General features: G+C 37.1%; 1 protein-coding gene across 1 annotated transcript in view; it reads left to right on the forward strand.

The window, feature by feature from the left end:
* GABBR2 (gamma-aminobutyric acid type B receptor subunit 2) overlaps window positions 1-26,118 on the forward strand; it is a gene marked incomplete at both ends in the record, with an annotated part of 491,928 nt that overhangs the window by 268,731 nt on the left and 197,079 nt on the right. The window lies entirely within an intron of this gene.

Raw genomic sequence — 26,118 nt, forward strand, 5'->3', positions numbered from 1 at the left:
ACTTCTTTTATTAGACATTATATTTTATTATTATTTCCCTGTAAAGGCAAAATACAGTAAGATTTTACCGATTTTATCCTGTTCTGTTACAGTCAGTGGCAAATCTCTTTTAACTTCACTGTGAGCAGGAGGAGGTCCTTACCTAGCAAACTGCTTTAATAGCTGACTTGTGAACATAACTCAAAATATTATTCTAAAATCCTTTTCACTTATAGAATTTGTATTTAAAATGCTTCGGAAATGCTTTCTAGAATTAATGAATACATTTTAAGAGTGCTGATCTGTTGTAGTGCTGTAAGTTAGTAATGAATGATTAGACACAAGAGCTTGTTCAAGCACACTTGGAGAATGCCTCTAGATAGTGTGCTATGTGGAATTACATGACTCAGATGTCAAATAACTATGAGCGATGGAAATAATGTGGTGGAGTATAGCAATTTACAAAGTAACATCTACTGATGCCTGTAAAAGGCTGCAACTTCTGGTGTGGATTTTGTAAATCATAAAAATGCTAAATATTTTAGTGATCATTTGCTCAGTTGCATTCATTATACATGTATATATTCTTTTCGCATAACACTGTAATTCTTAACTGTGTATCAGATATTTGGGTATCTGAAATAGTAATATGGAAAAGAGATAAAGGAGAAATCTCGGAGAGCATACAGAGAGTATCACGAAGGTCAAAGCAATAGGAAGACTATTCATATACCAGTTTGTGAAAATCTTCAGAATATGTTTTTTACTGTTTGTAGGGCTATTATCATACTAGTTTAAAATCTCAACATCAGTTTGGCTTTGTTATAAGTATTGAGAGTGTAAAGAATGATTAAAACATGTAAATGAGAAATATATTTCTATATATGTCCAAATCTTAAAGTGTCTTTCTTAAAGAAAAAAAATGACAACATATAAAAGTAGTTCTAACTTGCATTCTTTTTTATCCTTCACATCACTGCTTTAGATACTCTGAAAAAAAGAAATAAACAAAATTAATATCTATGATATTTTCTGTGTTATATGTGTAATGATTGGTTGATTTAGATTAATTGGACTATTTCTCTCTGTTGCTGAATAATTGCATGGCAGTCTTTTTAATTTATATTTTGTTTTCATCTAGGTTGCTCTATCAATGGACAATTTAAAAACTTTATAAAAAGTAATCTTTTTCGGGCTTTATTGAAAGTGATCCACATTGATGTGTGAAGAACTGGAATTTAGCCTGATAAGATTTTTTGTGTGCACCTAAGAGCAAAATTTTCCCTAGGGTAATTTTTTGCAATGTGAAATTTTTACTTTCTGGCCAGCAAAAAAAATAAACATTAGAATTGTGTTTTAATTCTGTGTTCATACTAAAGTACTTCTGAGATTTTGGCCTCACCAATTAACATACTCTCTGCTGTTAATCTTTATGACAGCTCAAGGCAAAAATATTCCTTGAATATAGAATTTTGCTGAGTATTATGATTCTACGTGTAATATTAAAAATGGTGTTATTAGCTGACGTAGCCTGGAGATGTTCTGGTTGTCAGGTCTGATGTTCAATAGATTATATTTTCATACACCACTGCTCCTCTTTTCTGGCAGTCATGGTTTCTACAATGTACTAGTTTTCCTCCTTTGAGAGGTGCTCTAGTTGTAAATAGGATTCTTGGAGCCTGCAAGCATTTTATTTGAAATACAAGAAAATTAAGGTATTATAATGACATTTATTCTAGGTATATACATAATACATTTTCAAACACTTTTCCAGTATTTTTCATATTAGTTTTTAAGACTTCTCTATTTGCTACCTTCTTCTCTCCACCATCATCTTATGGCAGTTTGTTGTCTCAAGCCTTGCTGGTGATGAGGATGATTTCTGAATTATCTAGCACCTGCTGAAGTGATGTTAAGAGTATTCTATCTTAAGATTTCACAACGCACAGAAGAACTTTGACTTCAGTAAAGTATATGGTATTGTTTATGTGTAATCAAGACTTTTTGACTGAATGACCCTTTACCCTGTACATAACCTGCACAGTTTTTGTGTTATTCCACTCATGTGGTATCAGTGTAGTAATAGATCACATGGATGAAAACAACCCAGCTCCAACTAAAACAGCATAACTCAAACCCAGAGTGAATTTATGGTTAAACAATACTGTAAATTATGTAAATAAAGCTGGCCACAGTTGATGTTTCCTCTTCACTACAGAGAAGAGAACGGTCTGCTCACTGCAGGGTGCCATGTAAAACTCTGAGTGCCACCATAATACTGACAAACCGAAGAATTTTCCAGAGTAAATCAACACAAATCAAGAGATTCTAGAGAACGATTTGAGGGAAGAGTTGGCCATATACTGCATTTCAAAATCAACAAAAAATGCAATGTTTTTCCATCTATGATAGATTGGCATATGTTTCATGTCAAATTTATTATCGGTAGATGTAAATCAGATGTATAAGAGCCAAACCTTATCAGAGAATCACAGAATGGTTTAGATTGGAAGGGATCTGAAAGCCACCCAGTTCCATCCCTCCGCCATGGGCAGGGACATCTCCCACTAGAGGGGGTTGCCAAAGCCAGCCTTGGCCTTGAATACCTCCAGGAATGGGGCATACACAGCTTCTCTGGGCAACCTGTTCCAGTGCCTCACCATCCTCTGAGTGAAGATTTTCCTCCTAACCTCTAAACTAAATCTCCCCTCTTTTAGCTTAAAACCATTCCCCCTTATCCTATCAGTATCTGCACAAGCAACAAGTTGTTCTCCATCTTTTTTAAAAGCCCCATTTAAGCACTGAAAAGCTGCAGTGAGGTCTTCCTGACGCCTTCTCTTCTTCAGGCTGTACATCCCCAGCTGTCTCAGCTTTTCTTAATAGGAGAGGTGCTCCAGCCCTCTGACCATCTTCATGTCCTTCTTCTGGACCCACTCTAACAGCCCCACATACTTTTTGTGCTGGAGTCTCCGACCTGGATGCAGTACTCCAAGTGGGGCCTCAGAAGGGTAGAGCAGAGGGGAACAATCACCTTATTTGACCTACTGGCCACTCTGTTGATGCAGTCCAGGATGCCACCAGGATCCTGCTCCATGGAGAGCCTCTAGGAGGAAACAGCTTGGTGAGTCTTTGGTGGGGGCTCAGGAACTGAAGTTCAGCTCTCAGCTTCCCTCAAGTTTTCTTTGCCAAGATGAAGGACTGCAATGCTGGGAGCTAGAGCATTTGCATCTGGACACCAGATATTTTACAGCTCTCTCTGGCATGGCTTGAAAGACCAAGGCCTCACCTCACCCAGCTTTCTAGTCCTGTGTGGCAGTGCTAGTGCTCAAATTCCTTTCTAATGCAGTGCGGTGGTGCTGCTGCATCTGCCTGGTGACTGTGAGGCTACAGCCTCAGCATGCTTACACTGGTTACTTTGGTTAAAAAGTTCCTCAGGAGTTACAAAGGAGTGCAGTTACACTGATCAAAAGTGCATGTTCCAGCAGAATGTGAGTTCTGTGAGATGGAGGTAAACTTCTGTAGCCTGGAGGCTCTTATTCAGCTGAATTCAGGTGTTTGCTGCATACCAGAGTAGTATGTGAGCTTCTCCAAAAGAGGCTGCAATGATGTTTCCTAATTGGAAGCGTTAGACTTTCTTGACATTGAGTTTTGTAAGATCACAGGCACATCTCAGAAATTTTGATACTGGTGCTTTTATTATGAATGACCCTGAAACTTGATGTTTGAGACCTGAAATATCTTACTAGTTAATCTTTTTCTTTTTCTTTTCTTTTCTCTTATTTTTATGTGCAGCAATGAGAAAAAAAAAGGCAAAAGTTATCTCAGGTAACCTGGAGAATACATTGGTAAATTGCATCTAGGAGTAAACCAGTAAAGCTGTATGCACAGCTAAGTATGTTCAGCTAAGGATTCTTTGCTGTTCCCTTCAGATGAGTGCAAAACCAATAAACTCAGTAGTAAATGTAATGTACTGGTAATGTACTGATAGCTGTGAGCTACACATAGACCTCAGCAGCATCACACAGCTTCTGTGAGGGCCTTGTACTCTCTGAGGTACTCACTGCAGTAGACCAAATTAAGCTTCTCCTCTGCTTAAGGTGTATTTCCCATAACACAGCTGTTAAGTCACAAGGGACACAGCAGCATCCATTTCCCCACTTAGAGTTGACCCATAGCTGCAAGAGAGGCGATGCAACCTGGTCCAGAGTACTTGTAACGTGAATCCAAGCTGCTTCTGGGCTACTGGAAAAACTGGAGCAGAGTGAGTAAAAGGCCCTGTAGATGTGGTTCAGAAAACAAGTGATTAAGTAGATGTTGTGGATCACGAATATTAAGCACGCTTTCTTCTAAAACCTAGCTAGTAGCATCTGAATCACTGGGCTCAAATTTCTGTAGCTGTTACTGCGAATAGAATGTACATGGAAGGAACAAAGGAAGGAAAACATTATAACCACCTCTCCAATTATTTCTTTTCAGATCTGTTTTTTATATTTGGGCATTTGGGGCTTTAAAGTTCTGGGCGGTTTCAATTGCTGTATTTGTATGGTGCATCAGTGAGTAAATGTCAGCTGTTAAAAATGTTCAGGCAAGTAAAGATGCAGCTAAGCACCTAGAATATTGATTTTCTTGGAAAACCTATCATCTAGTATGTATTTAAACATATGCATACTGTATTGGATTTCTAATTGAAATAAATACGTAGAGAGGAAAGGAGATAGGATGCATTTTATGTATATCCTGATTATCAGATCATCTGCCCTATACAGAATCACAGAATTTCTAGGTTGGAAGAGACCTCAAGATCATCGAGTCCAACCTCTGACCTAACGCTAACAGTCCCCACTAAACCATATCCCTAAGCTCTACATCTAAACGTCTTTTAAAGACTTCCACCACTTCCCTGGGCAGCCTGTTCCAGTGTCTAACAAAACATTCAGGGTATTTTAAATAAGCAGTATGACAAACTGATAAATAGGTCAAAAGCTTGCCCCATGATGAGTTCTGAAAACAGGTGATATTAGAAAGAATTCCATGTAAACATTAAAATAAAAGTGGAACATCCTACCTGTTGCCTATTTTCAAATGTAAAATAACATTATTTCTCCATTGTAAATCAAGTGAACATGGAATACGTAGCCAAATGTTTTAAAAAAATGTAGTATATTCTTTCTCTACTTCTTAATATAGATACTTTAAAATCTTGGGGGCAAAATTGTTGAATTTCATATTTTACTTCTGTAAAATATTTTCCCCAAGGCTTTCAGACTGTTTATACTGCTCTTTCTCTTAGGCTGTGATTAAGTGAAGTGCCTAAGAGCACACTGAATATTAAGCATGTGTATTCCAAACGGGCTGGTAAAGGGCTGTATTGAATCAAGTCTTAAAAGAGTAAGTTCTTTGTTTTTCAAGATAGGCTGTGTCCAAGTAAAAGAAACATTTCCTATAGAGATTTAATGTTTAGTAACCTCTCTGTGTGGAACAGTTTTACAATATCATGAATGCTAACACTAAGAGAGAATAAACTTGTTATACAAAATGTATTATACAATTTTTAATGTGCATCTCAGTGAAATTAAAGGCATGTCAGATTTGGGCTTTTCAGTAAAGGCATGCCACAGCCCAAGGGGCTTGTCACGGCTGAAAATCTAGTTTGTGACATGCTTTTCACTTCTCTGAGCGACATGCGATGCAGTGTTACAGCCCAAACTACAATGTTAGCAGAGATATTGTGTGTTATGCTTTTGCAGACTGCATATATTTTGTGATCTTACTGTTATGAAAGTATCGTACAGAGGTAATAAAATTAAAATAATAACTGGAGTGTTAGGTTAGCTTTATTCGTTGAGTTCTCCGAATGCTTTTTAAGATGTGTACATCATGGACTTGTCTCAGTAAAAATGCAACTGCATGTGATGCAATACCAATACAATTCAACAACATTATCTTCTCTTGCATCTTTCCAGCTAGGTCTAGCTACATCTGAGACTGCTTTCTCCAGCGTTCAATGATGCCTGGCACTACACAGGAGATAGTAGCCAGGAAAGAATCTGGTCCAATGCCCTGTGAGTCACCAGTGTAATCTCATTCAGCAGTGGATTGCCCATAGAAAGGGGAACAAGTGAAAAAAAATCAGAAACACAGCAATTCCCTGATGTGTTAATGAGATTTTAGGATGGGTAAAAAGAGCGATTGCTATCTTTTTCTGCCAAACTACTTTTTCTAGAGTACTAAAATTCATCCAAACAAACAGACAAAAAAAATCATTCATAATAATAAAATATTTAATGTCTGTTATGTTAACAAGGTTCTGTTATTGTTGTTTCAATTGTCTTTCAGTTCTAGTAATGACAAAAGTTCCTTGCAGTAAGTACAACCTTTTACATAAATACAAATTTAAGTTCATGCACCTTTAACCTTTGATAATTGGCAGCCAGTATAAGGCACAGTTTACATTTATAATTCAGAGTACACTATCTGTTTGACTTCAATGCTGATTTTAGTTAATCAAATGTGTACGGTTTGCTTTGCAGACAGTGGTACACATTCTTGAAGCCCTGTACCCATGTTTTGTTCTTTACCATCTCTCTTCCACTCCATGTTGACACTTTCTTTTACGCTTTTCTCTGTACTTGCAACAGAATCCTGCTGGTCGCGACCAAAACTTGAAGTCTATATTAAAGACATATTTCTCTCTCCTAGCCTTCTTTGTGCTGTAGATCTAATCTGTTCCTCCTGCTATAGTTCTCCTTTGACTATCTTTGCAACATTTTTCTTTGCTGATTGTCTCCTTCAATTATTTGTGGCAAGATCTCTTTTTATTTGCTATTCAGCCATTCCATATAGATGGAAAGATCTTAATCCTCCCCAGGAAATTAATCACTATGACCTTAATTTGATTTAAATTTTTCTACCAATGCATATGTTAAGAAATGGCAGTGAGCAGACTGTTGATTTAAATGTGTGATCTGAGAGAGGAAATAGTACTTGACATGCATGATGTTGGCAAAAGCTGCTTTTGTGCTGTGGCTTCCTGAATTTCCATTCATTAATTCATATTTTTCTGGAATGGCAGTGTTTGTGAGTGATCGGAGCTTTCTCAATGTAAGACATCCCAAAGGTTATTCCAAACAGATACAAGCACTTTCACATCCACTCTTCAACGTTTTATCTTGTTGCCTCTAGACTGTACATCAGTTTGTTTAAATCTACCATATTTTATTGTAAACACTGATTGCTTCTCCTGTCCAGATTCCAGAAGCCTGGATGTTTTGTTAGTTTGATTGCAAAATTAACTGCAGGAGGGTAGAATTGATATAGGCAGGAAGAGCTGGCACCCTCCCTGCATCCCTTTGTGCAGTCTCCTGGCAGACAAGGTTACAAAGTCTGTGATGCCATTACTGATAGAGTTTGTTCAGTCAATCTCTAAGGTTGACAAAGGCAAAGCACGGTATTTTTGGCAAGCATCTTTGCTAGGTAGTACATTTAAAATGTGCAGAAAGTAGCATGTGTTTGTACTCACTAACTGCAGATGTTTAACATTAAAAAATATTAACTATTTTTTCAAATCTTGGATGTGACAAAATTCACCCCAAAATCATTTACAGTGCTATTTTTCTGCTCTACTTTTGTCTGACAAAACAAACAGTAAAGTATTCTTATTTTTATCTGGAGTCTGTGTAAGTGGAAGAAAAAAAAAAAGAAGAAATAACCCCCCCACACACACACACACAGAAATAAAAAATAAAAACCTCCAAAACCCAAAATATATTATGAAGAGTTAACACAACACAATGAGTCTAGCACAGAGGCTTTTTCGTATTGCTTCTGTAGGAAAACTGTATATTGTATGCTACTTTGTGGAAGTTGTTGGCAAATACTGTTTTTAAAGTCTCCCTACTTGACAAAAAAAAAAAAAAAAAAAAAAAAGGAAGAAAAAAAAAACACTGATCTGACCTGATTTCTCTTTTAAATAGTGATTAAGTATAAGTTTAAAGATGATTTAATTTTCAAACCATCAGTTTTTCAAAGGGCATGTGTCCTCATATGGCCTACTAAAAAGGTGAAAATAAAAAAAAAAACTCAGAAACCAGATGGCACTGTTTTATTGAATGGAAGAGGTCACCGTTCTCTTTAGATTAGTGATCTAGGATATGAAACAAAAACAATAATTTATCTTAAAGAAAAGTGTCTTGTGTTTCTGTTTCAGGCTTGCTCTTCCTCTCTCCCTCCATTTTTCCGTACTCGTTCTTTTTGACTCTTGTAATATCAGCAAACCCCCCATGCTGGACAGTAAACTGAGTATGAAAATAAGTGCTTCCTTGAGGGGTTGTTGCTCAGAGTTCAAGTAAAATAACTGAGGAGCTGTGTTATAATAACCCTTAGATTGGAAAATGTGAATCACAGTACTGGGTCCCTGTGTAGGGAGTGCCTGTGTCGAACCTGCTTTCACTTAGTTACCATTTCCAGCCCTACCTGAGGGAATATGCTCTATTAATTTACCTGTTGAATGCTGAGGTCATTTGGTTTCTGAGGCCAAGTGCATGAATAAGCCCCTAGTGCTGTGGAGTATGTCAGGAACGTAAGCAGCAGCCGACAAAACTTAAATTATAATACATATTCTTATAAAAATTGTCTGCATGATCATTCTCTTTAACGCATTTTTTTTGTGCATCGTGTCAGCATGAAAAACTTTTCTTGCATTTGTGGCACATTCAAATGAGCATCCAGATTTGGCAAAGCTTGAAACGTCTTGCTGGATCTGATGCACATAGAAACAAAATCTATAATTGTATTATAACTATTATCTATTGGCAAGTGGTTTTAGCATTTCATGTACAGTAAAATTTAAAATAAAGCTCCAATAGAAGGTTGTGCATTTGAAGCTGACTTGCTTTTCCTACCATAGAATGTGGATAAATTTGGAATTAAAGATGCCTCATCTCAAGCTATAAGTGGAGGTACTTTTTTAAGAAACTGTTTCTGATCAAAGGAAGATTTTAGTGAAAACTCTGAAATTCCAAAACAGCACACTAGTTGCTAGATTATTTTTTTTATGTGCTGGACTGATAGACTATCTTAACACAGATTTTACAATAATTTCATTAAATAGAAGCAATGAAAATGGGAAATACTTTGTGCATTATTTCCCCTATTCCTCTCCTGTATGTAATACTCAGTATCTTTGTAATGTGTGACATTAATTTTTATATAAACTTTCATATCTTATACATTTTTAAAATGGGAAGATTTTATATCCACCTGACCATCATTTTCACTCACTGTCAAATAAGTACAGTAACTGACTTCTGCTATAACTTTAGTAAAATGCATTTTGTTTGGACAAAGAGGTTACAATGGCCTGTGGCAGACACATAAAAAAAAAAAAAAAAAAAAAAAAAAAGCTCATCTTTCTCACTGAGAGAAGATAATCAGAAAGCTTCTCTTGCTTAGGTGTGATCTACATTATTTCAACCGTTATTTTCCATGAGAATACTTCCAGGAGTAAAATCTTGGCAGAGTGAGTAATGGTTTAGCTTCCTCTAGGAATCAATCTTACAGAGGTTCAGAGGCTCAGAAACCCCCCAACTCATATTCTTTGCTAATAAGACCAAAGCATGTTCTGAGTAAAAATAGTCATTATCTGGATTCATTTTGAGGGAAAAAAAAAAAAAAAGAGTAATGTTAATGCTGTCCTAGAACAGAAATTTGCATCAAAAAAAGCTTCAGATATTTTCTTTTCTACTGTTGTTCAAATACAAATTAGAATGGCTGAAAACATGAAAGTTTTCTCCTTTAAGTAGGGTTGTGATAATCTCTTGAGGTTTATATATAAAAAGTTTTGCAACGAGGAGCAACTCCACCACCAGATCTACTACTTGCTATGGGAGCACCACTGTACAGGGACCAAAATAAAGTTCTGTCTTCAAAATGTAACCCTGGCAAGAGTATTAACATTATGTCTTCATCTGTAGGACAGACTGTATCCACCCTGGAAGACAAATCAGAGAGCACTGGAAATTGTTCCTGGCTTCAAGCCACAGAAATTATTGTCAGGATTTAGTAAGTAAAATTCCTTCTTCTGAATAAATTGAGTCAAAAAAGTCACATCCTCATCAGCAAATGTCTCACCTCTTCTATTCCTGTATGGTCACTCTGCCACATTGCAGAGGGAAGATTTTGAAGGAAAAAAGGAAAAAGAGAAAGAAAAAGAGAAAAAGAAATAAAGCCCTTTCTGTCTCCAGGGGTTACCAGTGCACATTATCTGATGGTTAATAATAGAAGAGAGAGAAATAACATTGAAAAATAGTGCTGCTTAAATTCTTCTATCTAGTTGAACAGTAACATAGCCCAACAGTACCACCTGGTACCCAAATCTTAACTGAAGCTTCCTAATCATTTCCTATGAGTTCCTGTCAATGGATAATTTTTTCTTCTTTTAGCAGGAGACACAGTAATATGGGCATCCAAGGAAGGTGACTTGGTCTAACAGTTTCAGAAAAACAATCTGATATAAGGAGTATCCTCTGTATACTGTTGTTCTAAGCCCTTAAATACAAGATAATTTATATGCTAATAAGATTTCCATTATTGCAATGATTCTTTCTTGTCCATTAATTATGTACACTTTGATTAGTCAGCATTAGTACTGTGCATAAAATAGCTTTACAAATATTTAATAGATGGGTTCATATTATTAGTGTTTTAAGGACGGTTTTGCTACAAATTAAGAGGCTCCTTTTCGAGCTTAGAATATGAAGATAAAATATGATCTAATTTGAGAAGCAATTGTTTGGTTAGCTGTTTTGCAATTATCAATTCCTTTTATGAGTGATGGCAAGGAAGAGAGTAGGATCTCCTTTTAAGTGCTGTATCCTCATTCTAGCTGGAATTCAACATTGTCAGATCACTGCGATATAGTGCAAAAACATCATAAATATTCATTTCATTGCCAGTGGCAAAGAAGGAAATACTTTTTTATTCTAATAACACTTTCACTTGAGACAGATGAAATAAAAGGCTTCTCGTTAGTTACTTTGGAAAACTTAATACACTCTAGGAATGCCTTACACTTGGTCAATTACCAAGTATGATTGATGACAAGTATCAAAAAAATAAAAGTCACTGATTTTTAGGGGCAGCTTTGAATACTGGGTTTGCTGCCATTGTTCAGAGCAGTGCAGTTCGTCAAAATATTAAAAAGAAATTTAGTTCCATTTTATTCAGTGTGAGTGTGTTGACCGAGATAAGGAAAAGGTCAAGATACAGGAGATAGCTGGAGAAAATAATGGAATCTGTCATTTGTCTTCCTTCAAGCTGTCTAGATGTTATTTCTGACTTTCTCCATGTAGTCCTCTCTGGGAAGACAGGAGCATCATTCAGGAGTGCTGTAATTAGAAAGTTGTCAGTGTGAACTTCGACTCATTGTACTTATTTAGAAATTGTAGCGTTGGATGTTTTCTGGAAAGATCAAGAATGCTGCATCTTTAAATGAAATTTTCTTTGTTTCCATGGAGTTCTATTCAAAGTAAAATGCTTTTCAGACCTTGAAGGTCTGATCAAAGGTTGGACTAGAAGATCTAAGAGATCCAACCTGATTTTATGATTCTATCTTTAAAGCAAGGCTGAAGAAAGAAGCCAGATTGCTAAGACAGCAGGTATATATACTGACATCAATACAGAAGGATCTTGAGTATAATGCAACCTCCTCTTTCCTTGAGAAGAGAAAAATGGGCTTAGTAAGGGCAGTGCCACTGAACTTGCCTTCAAAGATCTTGCCCTAAATGATTCAGCTTAGCATCCTCAGCAGAAAAGAGCTTCAAGGACTTGCTTCAGTAGAGCTGAAGTGCTGCCAACACTGGGCCCAGCAGGTTTGTATTGGCATCAGTTAATTTGTTTGGCTGATTTGATTGCTGGGGCTCTTACAGTAATTCAGTCCAGCTTAGTGTGATTCAGGGGTATAGGGCAGGGGCACTGCTGTTAGGATATTAATTTGGGGGGACAGAAAACCTATCCTTGTATTCAAGTAAGTACAGACCTTTCTGAATAAAAGTTAGGGAAATGGATGGGCAATTTTACAACTGTATATTTTATTCTCTAAGAAGTGCAATTATGAGTCAATCAAATATATTTGTGCTTTTGAGTGAAATTCTCCATGAATCAGCCTTCTGATTCACGCAAATCAGATACACAAATACTTTTTTTCAGATATTTAAATATATTTTGAAATATTTTCAAAAACATATAGATAATTGTTTTTACATTTTCTAAAGAAAACTTTCAACATTCTCTTTCAAATGAAATATTCAAAAATCTGAAAATAGGTTTTAAGCCCTTATTCCATGTGTGAAAATTTTAGGTTTCTTTTGTTTTCCAGGTTTTTCTGTTTGTACTTCTTTTAAAATGTATTCATTTTCCATTTTTTTATGCCACTAAGTAAAAGCAAAGGGCATAGCCAATATCAAACAGTCTCTTAATTATTAAATAACAGAAGTGTGTTATATGCCAAATTGCCAGAGGTCAACTTTCATCACTTGATGAACAGGTGACAAGACACAAACTTGCACTGCATAACTTAATTAGTAATGCCCACATGCGGACATCATTTACACTACATGTTAGTAGAATGTACCAAACCAAAGCCAGGACTTTAAGTACAGGTTGTCCGTTCTTTGGACTATACCCAATACATTTGTCAGCTTTACCTCATGAGCTGCTGACCTCTCTGACTGCATGGGAAATGGAGAAGAGGGAATCTGTCTGGGTTTAATGTAATTGTTTGATGTACTGCCACAAGAAAAAAATGACTAATAAAGGCAGCTGGAATATATCTGTTTTTATAGAGGTGGTCCCAAGCTGGACTGAAAGGGCTAGAAACTTTCCTAGCAGAGTTTCCCCAAAATGCCAACATCAGCTCTTGAACTTACATTACCAGCTATTTTACTTTATGTCTAGCAATGAAAGGAAGAGTCATTGGTGCAACTTGTTGATAACATGGAGTTGAAAGGCACTCTTAAGATAGAGGACAATTAAAATATCACCTGGGCAGAACTGAAGGACCTTGAGGATTACGGTAAGAGAGACTGGAGAGATTCAGGAGTGAAAAATGCAAGGGTATGCACTAAGGCAACTGGTTGCTTTAGACACACCAGAACCATTTAAACATAATGTAGTTGTCCAAGATTCAGGGAGCAGTAGTTTGGAGGGTGCTTCCCCAGTCTTACCATCAGTATGCTGACATTCAAACCCTGCTGCTGTTCTGGAACATAGTGTCCTATATGCAAGAGTGATATTTTGGACAGGGTAGGTAAAAGCCTACCTCCTATATAGGTGTTTTGTTTTTTTTTTTTTTTTCCAGTGGAAAGATAACTCAGCTGTTTTTAACTTAGCCTGTGATGGCTCAGAGAATACCTGGTATGCCAAGAGGAGAACTACTTGTTCTCTATGTAAATATCGGCTGACAAACATAGGGGAAAGAGCTGTTTATTTCAAATTGCACTGTAAGACTTAAAAAAAAAAAAAAAAAAAAAGCATATGGAGGAAAACTTAAAATGACAAGGTTCATACACAGTCTCACACAGTCTCCTGATGGAAAAGATGGAAGCTAGAAATTCACCATGCAGAGTTTTGTAATTCCAAGGGCTTAGACGTGAAAACAGCCCCCTGCAAATGCATGGATGGGTGGTAACACTATTCTGGTAGAAATTTACTGATTCTCCTTCTGCCTGCGCTCCTCTTGGAGCTAGAACTGAGAGCAATGCTTTAAAAATCTGTGCATATCAGTTTGTGTCCAGAAGCTGTTTTAATTATGTCAGAGCTGAGAAAGGAGATTCACTAGACCAAGCTTGGCACCCTGGGAATCTGAGTGTACTTTCAGACTCAAACTGATCGTGTTTTCCTACGTAAATTTACCAGTTCACTTGCTTGGGTGTATCTGAATTAGTCTGCATGCCACAGTGTAGATACCATCTTGGCTACAAGAACATTGGAGGGGAAAAAAAAAAAAAAAAAAAAAAAGAGATGTCCAGCACTTAGCTATTCCATGTGATTAATTGGACTTTACACAAGATCCTGAGTTAGAAAAAATGCGAAAAGTGGACTCAATTTACTAATAACTGGAATCTTTCCTCATTTCTGAAAATTATCTAGTTTTACTTAAGGGTTGACAATGAAATATAATATGTTGCCCTGTTTTTATCCCCATAATCATGTCTGTAGGAATCATGAAGGATTTACAAATATATTTTATTTAAAAAGCACACTTTTTCTTTTAAATGAGTGTGCATTCTATATATGTTTCAATTTTTTGGTGTAACATTGATTTAAGATTAATTTTAAGCAGAGGATGTATTTGAATCAAAAAAGTGTTTCTTATTAAAAAAAAAAAAAAAAAAAAGAAAAATAAATCCATCACAGTAGAAAGATGTTTAAATATCAGTAAGCCTTCACAGGAATGTTCTGAAAATGTGGGAAGAGTGAACCCAAAGTAGTCCCATTACTCTAAGCATCACTTTATGGCATCTGAAGAGAGTTACGCCTTTGAGAGCTCTGATATATGCCAGCTGGAAAGCTCTTACACTATGTAGGATCTAATGACGTGTGATACTGATCTCTCACAACTCAGAGGCTGAACTGAGCATCTTCCAAGGTCTCTGGATCTGACTGTTTTCTGAAGAACATGGAAAAAGATGTCTTTTCTCACTAAAACTGCTGCAGGGATATAAATTGAGAATCTTTAACGTTTCAAAAATATTCCAATTATATCTCATTGATACTCTGCAGGCTGTTGGCACAGGTTAGAACACCCTGAAGGATTAAAATGGACAACAAAAAGGGCTTAATTTGATTTTATAAAAAAGTCTGTTGGCCAGAAATCATTTCTGCCACCGGCAAGTCTGTTCAAATCTCCCTGCCCAGTGCCACTAATACTGTTCTCTGCAGCTTTTGGTCAGAATTTGATGCTCATGAAAGCATCACCTGAAGGGATGTAGCACTAAGGAAGTAGAAGACGATGAAACATCTACTTCATTATCATCAAACATAGCTGTCTTCAAGAGCACTTGCTGATATGGAAAGCAATATAAACAAAATCTGAAATTTTAAAGAAAGGTGATTCTAAAGCCCTAAGATTAGAAATAGTTTTGTCTAGGCTCTTTAGTGTTATAGAAAAAGCCATCTTAATTGCCATAATAATTCTGACAGTTTTCAAAGCCAAAACTACATCTGGGTTAAAATAAACAGCTGTTAGAAACTTGCTGTAAGTTTAGATGAGGTACTATCTTTGTTCCATTATGAAATGGAAAATCAGCCTTTCAGTGACTGTCACTGTGAACTATATATTAGAAAGTTAATGACCTGGATAGTTCCTATGCTTTGAATTGCCTTAATTGATTTGCCATAGAAAGGTTTAAAATCCTTTAGTCACTAGAGACATTTCATGAATATTGAATAGAAATATTTGAGTTCCTGTTTGAGAGCTAGTGTTGGGTAAGGAGGGAAGCTCAGTGTTTGTGTTCTAGACATGGATGCACTAAAGCAACAGCCTTTTAGTTGTTTACAAATGACTTTCCCGATAGGTATCAGCTTCACATTTCTGCCTACATGGGAATTTTCAGATGTAGAGTAGCCATGGAAGATTGAAAATGAGTCTCCTATCATAGTCTTTTCTATAGCCAGTAGTAAGAATCATCCAAGGCTAACGAGGCTAACAAGCTTGAAATGCTAATTTGTAAAACTGGCTGGTCTGCATGCCTTTTTTTTTTTTTTTTCTTTTTCTTACTCATTAAGGCAATTTTGAATAAAAGAAGTTTGGTCACTTAAAACAATAATAGTCAAAAGATCTCTGTGGTGAGATCACATGCATGTGAATAATACCAGCGTGCTCTGCTTTGGATGCAAAGACCTTGCTAATAGCATAGGCTGGCTTCTTACTGGAAAAAGTGTAGTAAACAAAGCAATGTACTGTATTCAGCAGATGTGACAGAGACTGGGCAGGAAGAAGTATGCAGAGGGTAGGTAGTGGCTCCTACCATCTTTTGGGTCATCATCAGAACAAATGAAATGCAGTCTGTGCTGTTCTCTCCACTGGGATTAATGGAGTTTGAAGAGAATGAAAGAAATTACTTCTGAACATCATCTGAAATTGCACTGTTGAACAGATAATACTGCTGCTTAGTACGGTGTCCTTAAAAGGCTTTATGCCATCTCTTCTGATTCATTCTTACAAAAACAGTTTAAAACATACACACACACACACACATTCGTGGTGGAATATAATATACTGTTATGCTGTTTCTACAGACATACAGAGCAAGAAACTGAAATCATCAGGGACTCAACCTCAAAAGAACAATTCTCAACATCACCTCTGCAGTTCAAATTTACTTTTTTTAATGCACACTGAAAAGGGTTTGAATTTCTAGTCCCAGTGCTACAGACTATTTCTTCCTCCTCTTCTCTTACCACCCTGAAAGACAGGTTGTTTACATCCAATGTTTGTACACACATCTCAAAAAAATTGCATCAAGAGTGAAGGCATTATTTGGCTTGTGCTTCACAGATCGGGAAACTGGCTAAATGTTAGTAGTCAGTTATACCACCAGACATGGAAGTATTTGTTGCAAACAACTTCAGTGTATGTTAGTTTTTTCCCACAGTATTCAGAAAAACTTGAAAAAAAAACATTTGCCAGGTATTTATTTTAATTTATTTCTTGTCATGCTTTTAAACCTAGGACAACTAATTGTGATCATATATTGCCTTCTGCTAATCATAAACCTACATGAATGTGCAAGCACGTTCTAGTATGAGTGACAAAGCATTAAGGTACTAGATCGATTCTTTCTTCATCTGCACTGGCCAGCAAGTGCAACACTATTTGATTATCTGCATGATTTTCTGGTTAATATACTTTTTTTTTTTTACTTTTTTTTTTTTCCATATCTCCACCTGCTTAAGAATTTCTACTGTCTTGTCAGGAACCCTTAGACTTGCCAATGTGTGTAAAACAGAGAGCTCAGATGTTCACTACTTCAGCTTGCTGTGCTAAACAAAAAACCTATGATTGTGCTGTCTCACTTCAGCATAGCTGTGTAAAATTGTATGTATACATCTGAATGCTAATCTAGTGGAACAGCTTAATCTGGGTTTATCTGATGACAATGTGCTGGCCACAGTACACTTATGCAAGGACAGCTGATGACTGAGGACATCATCTTCTCCCCTGAGCTGAGAAGAAACTCCATCCAAAGAAATTCTGTCCATTCCTTGTCTGATTCCTGCACTTCCCTGGAAATGGAGCTGAATGTCTGTCCCAAATGTGGTAAAGTTCAGGTAGCAAAATATTAGGTAGAAATAGAGGCACCCTTGTACACAGCAAGAGCATCCTCTCAAACGATATCCTGTGTTTCAGTTATGGATAGCCTTCCTTAGGAAATGAATAAGAAAGTTGAAAAAGGGGTATAAAGGCTGGAGTTAGGAAAAAAAAAAAAAACGTCTTCTATAAAGGAAAGGTTGAAGAGACTGGAACTCTTCATTTTAGAAAGAGCTTAGTGGAAGCATGATAAAATCATGGTAAGGCTTACAGTACTTTATATTTGCACTTACGTATGGAATGATAGACATACAAAGTTGTTACAATTAATTGTTTTATCCCTAAGGAAACCTTAAGGTTTTAAACCTTAAAATTGAGACTTAAGGTGCTGGTCCTCGGTTACCATTTCTTCTGCCCTGGCTGTGGAAGCTGGGCTCTCTGTCATTCCTGTCATTATTTGGAGAGGTATTAGGGGATGTAAAGTGTAGTATTTATTGAGGAATCTTGTTTTTGGGACGGACGTGTAATTCAAGATGGTTCATACTAAAGGAACGGTGTAATCTCTCTTACTGCGTTATGCCATTCTCTCATATTATCACAGATGAAAAATGAGTCTTACTGAATATATAGATGTGTGTATATATATGTATATAACTTCAGTTTCTAGAGAATGTCATTTATTCTGTAGGCTTATAGGCTGTTGAGGGAGATGTATGCCAAAGCACAGAGCACAAATGGCCAGTGCTGCAGTTTACTTATACAAGCTGTTGTTAACAGAGATGTTCTCCTGTCAAATATATGGCACTAAGCCCATATTTAAAAATGAAAATTGCTGGATATTTTTTTCCAAAACAGTTTGGCTCTGGGGGAAAAAAAAAAAAAAAGAGAGAGAGAAAAAAAGTGACACTTCTTTATGTCTCTCTCCTATGCTTTTTATTTCCAAATATTTCCAAATGGCTTCTGATGCAAACCTGTACAACTGCTTATCCTGTACATCACTCATGGTGAAGCAGTTTCTGTAACCTATTTAAAAGGTCATGAATGTTTCCTGAACTCTGAGATAAAGCTGTTTTCCCATATACTCTTCTGTCTACAAAGAGATCACAGAAGAAGCTACATAGGAACATATGAAATGTCCCATGAGGTCAGTAGAGCAGTCCACCCCCAGACCCCTGTTTCTAAACAAAACAAACATGCAATCCACACTCAATGAAAGTTTCATAAGTTTGCTACCTGCTGTGCAAAGAAACAAAATGAAAAATGCTACTGTTTTTTCTGTTTTAGACCAATGTCCTAATAATTTTGATGAACATCTCCTGGTTGTAATATTACAGGATTTGATGATCACCAGTTCAGCATTTTCTTTTTCCATCACCATCATAATTACCTGTGTTTTTTTTTTTTGTTTGTTTGTTTTATTAATTTATTTATTTTTAATTTATTTTCTGAGCACTGTACCTCTGTAGCAACATCTGTGCATTTCATCTGTCATTTTCTGTCATTTAATCTTTCTTTCCTACCTTCTTTCCCCAAAACCTATGTATTCATGTTTGGGAAACTTACTCATTTGCAAATATTTTTTTCAAGCATTATTCCTGTGGAGCAGGCAAATATTTAATACTGTGAAGTAAGTTTTTTTGTTGTTGTTGTTGTTTGTTTGTTTTTTATGCATGTTCTGTCATAGCTAGAACACAAGTACGTATTTAGTTGAGAATAATGGTAATGCTTCATTTAGAAAATGCTAGTCAAGACCAGATTCTTCACACCTGTTCTTTAAGCTGCTCTGCTTCTGCTGCTCTCCAGACACCAGTGTTCAGTTATCCAGTTCTCTTAGAAAATGTCATATGAGAGAAAACAGGCAGGGAAAAAAAAAATAATCCTGCATTTCAAATTTAAATGTTCCATTTTGAAAATTTTGACAGAAACACCTTTTCTGAAAATAGTCTTGAGGCTTGAAAAACTGCAGTAACTAGATCTGCTTTAATCACATGTTCTTAAAATGTTTTATTCACAGATATAAAATTCTCAGGATTCAGGAGCATTGTTGGTTTTACAAACCATTATAATTTTCCTCACCTCCTGAATTTGTTCACCTCTCCCTGTTCCTGTAACGACTACCTCTTTGTCCTTAAGGGGGTGACAATATTATTGCTGCCTGTCTCATATCCTCTCTCCACCTATGCTCAAGGACCCCTTTGTCTCCAGCTAATTGAGTGACATAACTAGGTCGAAACCAGAAGAGTTCTGTGCAGGCTGCCCTCCACTGAAAATTTGCTATTTGTTTCAGAAGTGAGATTAGACTTGCACTGATGAAAACTTGTTGGGTTACTGTTGTCTTAAAGGTTATGTTTGGAGGGTGGAAGAGGTTGTGGTTCACAACGTGTAGCTCTTCATCATCTAGACGTTGTGGAGCCAAGATCCAGCTTGCTCTGTGTATGGCCAGAAAGGCATAGATATGAGTCCTGCATGAGTAAATCTATGTCAGTGTATATGATGTGTAGCAGGCTGTGCAGACTGCCTAACACCAAAAGACTTCTGGGACTAACAAAGGGTGCCATGCTTCTTGCTCCTAGCTGCTCCTTTGTGCTGGTTTGGGGTCTGGCACTGTAAAAGTAATTCAGAAACAACATCCCCATACACACCAAACCAAACCAAGAATAGCTGAATACATCTTGCTGATTTAACAGGCTGCCGTAGCCCACTTAGGGGCCTGATGAGTGCTGAGCTGCTAGTAAGAAGGTGTAGGACTGTGCAGCTGGGAGCCACATGGCAGGCCCTTTGGGTGTTGGCAAGCTCTCAGGTTTGCTGTCCTCTGATGCTTCACCCTCCTTGTCTCCTTTGTTTACCGGACTGGACACTAAAGGATTAGAAGAACACCTTCATTTCAGCAGATATTATGAAGCTTAACGGGACAGCTTAATTACAGGTCTGCCAATACTTGATATTCTTTCACAGTAATGCACTGTTATATAAATAGAAACTGCAACTTCAGTGGCCTTAATGATCCCACTGGTTTTCAGGTATTTATGTAGCACTTTATTTAAATGGTTTACGTTATCTCACATATATAACTGAAGAACGCCCAAAGTGACTAAGTTAATTTATTTTTGGAAAAACTGCTGACAGTCATTTTTGGAACTGTTGTGACTATGTAGGCTATGGGCATTTCAGGGAAACCCGCCAGGGATAAGCACTGCTATATAGGGAGATGACCTGCCTGTAGGGCACGGTAGCCCAGATTGCTGGTCAGTGGAGTGGAACTGAGGAGGAATCCTTGAAAAGTATTGACAAATTGGAAAATGCATGGACTAACGCCAACTTTTTTTGTAGGCACGGTGTGGAAAATCAAATAGATGCTATTTCTCTGATTAATATACTTGAGATACTTTGCAGAAATAAAGTAAATGAAGTAATAGTTGAAGTGTAGACCTGTCTCTGACTGAAAGAGCAGTTAGAAATGTTCTGAACTTGCCTTTTATAGAGTGATGAAGAAGTGAAAGACGTGAATGAAAAAATGTGTTGGCTGTATGAGGAATGAAAGAATTTTGATATTGGCATGAGCCTATGTCCAGAGCAGATTAATAAAACTGTCAGTGATGATGCAAAGAAAATTCTAATAAATACTAGTGCTCCATAGCTAGAAAAGAACTTAGTATGTTCATAATAGAGCAAAGATAACTACTTAATATCAACCAAGAAAAAATTAAAATATATGAAACAGCTGCTTCCACGGTAGACAAATGACTAACAATGCTATAATGACAGGGAAAGTCCCATGTGTCTAAATTAAAACTAATGTTGGCAAATATTTTATGAGTATGAATGGATGATTGTTGTGAACTTCTTATTCTCACCACAAATAAAGGACTGATGACTTAAAATGACATAAATTGAAGAAAAGAAGATGAAGATTGTACATCCAGGGAGACTGTACATTTCCAAGAAGAAACTGTCTTTTTAGTAATAAGGTGAAATGCAGTTATGCTGTATAGCCAAGTGTCTGCAAGTAGGACAGAAAACAATGCTAGGCTTATAAAAATGGAGCACACAGAAGAAGGCAATGTGCAGAAGAAACAGAAGGGTCATGTTCTTGTATGTGGCAGTTGTGAGACTAACATTGAAATGTTTGGTCCAGTTCTGGTTTTCATCATTTAAATTGCACATTAAAAAAATGTGTCTTTTTAGGAAAAAAAAAAAAAAAAACGAAAAAAAAAAAAACACGACAAACAATTATAAGAAAAGCAGCTGGATTTGGAGATATCACTAAATCAAAACAAAACAAAAACAGAATCACACAGAATCACAGAATTTTCTAGGTTGGAAGAGACCTCAAGATCATCGAGTCCAACCTCTGACCTAACGCTAACAGTCCCCACTAAACCATTTCCCTAAGCTCTACATCTAAACGTCTTTTAAAGACCTCCAGGGATGGTGACTCCACCACTTCCCTGGGCAGCCTGTTCCAGTGCCTCACAACCCTTTCAGTGAAGAAGTTCTTCCTAACATCTAACCTAAAACTCCCCTGGCACAACTTAAGCCCATTCCCCCTCGTCCTGTCACCAGGCACGTGGGAGAACAGGCCAACCCCCACCTCGCTACAGCCTCCCTTGAGGTACCCATAGAGAGCGATAAGGTCGCCCCTGAGCCTCCTCTTCTCCAGGCTGAACAAGCCCAGCTCCCTCAGCTGCTCCTCGTAGGACTTGTTCTCCAGGCCCCTCACCAGCTTCGTCGCCCTTCTCTGCACCCGCTCAAGCACCTCGATGTCCTTCTTGTAGCGAGGGGCCCAAAACTGAACACAGTACTCGAGGTGCGGCCTCACCAGAGCTGAGTACAGGGGGACGATCACCTCCCTAGCCCTGCTGGTCACACTGTTCCTGATACAAGCCAGGATGCCGTTGGCCTTCTTGGCCACCTGAGCACACTGCTGGCTCCTATTCAGCCGACTATCCACCATCACTCCCAGGTCCTTCTCTGCCTGGCAGCTCTCCAACCATTCCTCTCCCAGCCTGTAGCTCTGCTTGGGGTTATTGCGCCCCAGGTGCAGGACCCGGCACTTGGCCTTGTTGAACTTCATGCAGTTGACCTCAGCCCATTGGTGCAGCCTATCCAGATCCTCCTGCAGAGCTTTCCTACCCTCAAGCAGATCGACACACGCACCTAACTTGGTGTCATCTGCAAACTTACTGAGGGTGCACTCGATGCCCTCGTCCAGATCATCGATGAAGATATTAAAGAGGACCGGCCCCAGCACCGAGCCCTGGGGGACGCCACTAGTGACTGGCCTCCAACTGGACTTGGCTCCATTTACCACGACTCTTTGGGCCCGGCTATCCAGCCAGTTTCTAACCCAACGAAGCGTGCGCCAGTCCAAGCCAAGAGCAGCCAGTTTCGTGAGGAGAATGCTGTGGGAGACGGTGTCAAAAGCCTTGCTGAAGTCAAGGTAGACCACATCCACAGCCTTTCCCTCGTCCACCCAGCGCGTCACTTTGTCATAGAAGGAGATCAGGTTCGTCAGGCATGACCTGCCTTTCATAAAGCCATGCTGACTGGGCCTGATCGCCTGCTTGCCCTGCAAGTGCTGCATGATGACTCTCAGACAAAACAAAACAAAACAAAACAAAACAAAAAAAAAAACACAACATGAGCTTCTACAGCTTTTAGCAATAATGAAATATATTTCAAGAACTCTGTGCCAGACTGAGCTTCTCTTCCACCTTCTGTTCACATCTCTGTGTATCAGACTCAAGCCACACACTTACTATTTAATTCCTACCAACTTTTCAATGATAATTGCCAATGCAAACTGCTTGTCCATAACGGAGAGTTAGGCAGATCTGTTGTAGAATTGGTATTTACCGTAGCATCACCTTTGTAACTGGTGAAGAAAATTACTTTAAAAGAAAGAAAAAATAGTCTGTAGGTTGTAGATTGAAGAAAATAAAATGGGTGCTATGATTTCTGTGTGATTTCTATTGTTATCCATTGTTATGATGTGTGTTTATTGAAGAAGAAAGCTCTTTCTGATTAACTACTTTATTGTATAATAAACTATGTGGTTTGATCTAAGTGAATATAGTTCACTTTTTAGTTGATTGAAATGTTTGTTAAGGGAAGAGACCATGTTTTGCATCTCTTGAAGTAAAATAATTACATGACTGGGAAATATTGTTTGAATCCAATAATCATGTTCTGAAGTCAGTATTAACATTACTTCTATTACTTTTCTTTTGAAAAGTACTTCTCATCTGTATAATCACTGTTCCCTTTGCTAATCAGTATCTAACTATGACTATTGTCACCAAAACACAATGAGGATTTTGCCTGTTGTTATATCCACATGGATTTCATCAGATCTTGTCCTTACAGTGAGTCACACCATAAACTGCAGTCCTTGCACATGTGCTGGACACTATTTAAATAAAGAAAAATAATAATAATAATAATTTATGGATCTCAACTATAAAGAAAATAACTCTCTAGCTATATCTTATATTGATAACAAACAAATGACTTGATGTGGGCCATAGAAAACCATCAGATTTTAACTCACTTCTTATGCCATAAACCCATTGTTTCTATCCATAAACCCATTGTTTCTACAAAACAGATTTCTGAAAGACTGACTGGTTAATAGCCATAATAGCAATCTTAATAGCAATAATATCAGTTTATAAAATAGAATATTAAAAAATATTGTATTTTTTTTTAGCCTTTTTAACCCAAATGTAATAGTCTTGTGTTTTACAAAATAATGGCTGTAGTTTGTCAACAATACCTAAGACAATGTCAGGACTCATCAAACTGTATTTAGACATTTTTTTTTTCTTTTAATAACCCATTTTACTTTTTAACGTTATTCAGTAAGCTTTTTTGAAGGTAAAATATTGTGATTGAATAATTTTGTAGATAACGAGGACATTTTCACGAGTTAATCTATAATTCTTTCCTCATCATCATCCATATCTTTGTTTTTCTACTGGTTAGATGATTCTAAGCAATAAATCTTAGCAAAGAGATTTATTAGCAAAAACAAATACTTCTGTAACTCTCTATATAAATATAGATAATATTTTTCCTCATATGTATTTTATCTAATTTTTTTTAACATTTATTCAGAACATTCAGATCTCATCTATGTTCAATTGATAGTTTCATAACATATCAATGAGTTTGTATATATTTATCTCTAGTCAGCAGATGCATATGGTCTGTCCTATTGCATGATGAAAACGTACGGTGATATTACAAGAGGCAATGATAATATTGCAAACCAATTGCACTGGGAATCCAGAAAAATTCATGAGTTGGTATATTATACTGTCAATAATAGATGGCAGTCGTAGATGACTGTCATCATAGACGATAGCAATGATTCTTGCTGTATGCTTATCTCCAGCACTCCAGTAAACTACAACTTGCAATACTATTATCTTGTAATGAAAGAATAAGAGGACACAGAGTTAAAGTAAAAGGCAAGAAATTTAAAAGCAAATCAAAAAGTAATTTATACACACTGAAAAAATTAACTAGAGAGTTCTTTGTCACAGGCCACAGAACTGAGAAACTCTCCAAACTAAGGGAGATCTAGATGAAAGTTCCTAAGGTGCACACGTAAATCTGCCTGCTAATTTTTTATGTTGTCTCCCTGAGCTCTGGTAGTAGCCACTGAATTAGATTTATTTCCAGCTGGACTTCAACAGAAACAGTTCCTGTGCTCTTCTGTAGCTGTCAAGAGAATCTGTGTTATTACCAGTGTTCATTTCTCTTGCTCTCTTTTTTTGTCACAAATTGGGCTTTTTGGTTTCTAATCCTTATCACATGGTAGCTTACACTTGTTGAAATGTGTCTTCTTGTATTTACCAAAGGGGAGTGGTATTCTGTAGCTTTGCAGGAAACATGGGGTGAGTGTTTTGTAGACCCAAGAGCACTACACACCCTTGGTATGGTTCCAGCTGATTTCAGTGAGTCTCTTTCTGCTTTTAAAATTCCAATCGACAGCATATTGGTACAATAGTATAATAATATAAAAGATCACATTTTATAGCAAGTGTAAAAGTTAAGTGTTTTTCTTGCATTGTTCTGTAAATTGAATATGACTGTGTCTTGCATCCTTTGTGACCAGAAAGGTTACCCATAATGGGACTTATACACAAAGAAATGTATGTAGCCGTACATGCTTTTTTAGTTTCTCTTATTCTAATATCTGCTAAAACAAAGGTTAATGGAGATGGATGATAATAATTATCCAAACTGGGGGTAGAGTAAAACAGCGACCTATATTGACAACATTCAGCATTCCACTGTAAGTTCAAAATATTAAAAATACTACTTAGCATAGATGAATGAAAACCTGTTCTTTCACACTCCATCATAAAATAGCTGAAGTAAAGAGAAAATTAAGAAGATATATTCTTAATTTAACTCAGAAAGATGGGATGAAAGATGGGAGTAATTTGCTAGGGATATGTGAGCAGATTCAGCCTCAGGGATAGGTGATGAGGTGACCTTAATTTGAAGTGTAACAACATGTAGCGTAACAAAGGGTAGCACTGTCTTACAGAGATCACATTTGAAAACAACACTTGGAAATACATGCTGATATAGTACAAAAACACACCACAAAAGCTTCTGGTATCTATAATCATTGATACAGGTAGATTAAATAGCCATTTGGAGAACCATACAATGAATGAAATATAGAACCATTTCTGGAATGACTCTTAATAACTTTCATATCCTAGATAAAAACAGTCATCTGGGATTCAGCAAGTTGTTGGCTTTATTGTATTTCCATTTTCACTCTCGAACTGTGGGTGATGACACTGATCAAC

Source organism: Netta rufina (assembly GCF_964035555.1).
Source record: "Netta rufina genome assembly, chromosome: 2".
In the NCBI taxonomy this organism is placed as follows: Eukaryota; Metazoa; Chordata; class Aves; order Anseriformes; family Anatidae; genus Netta; species Netta rufina.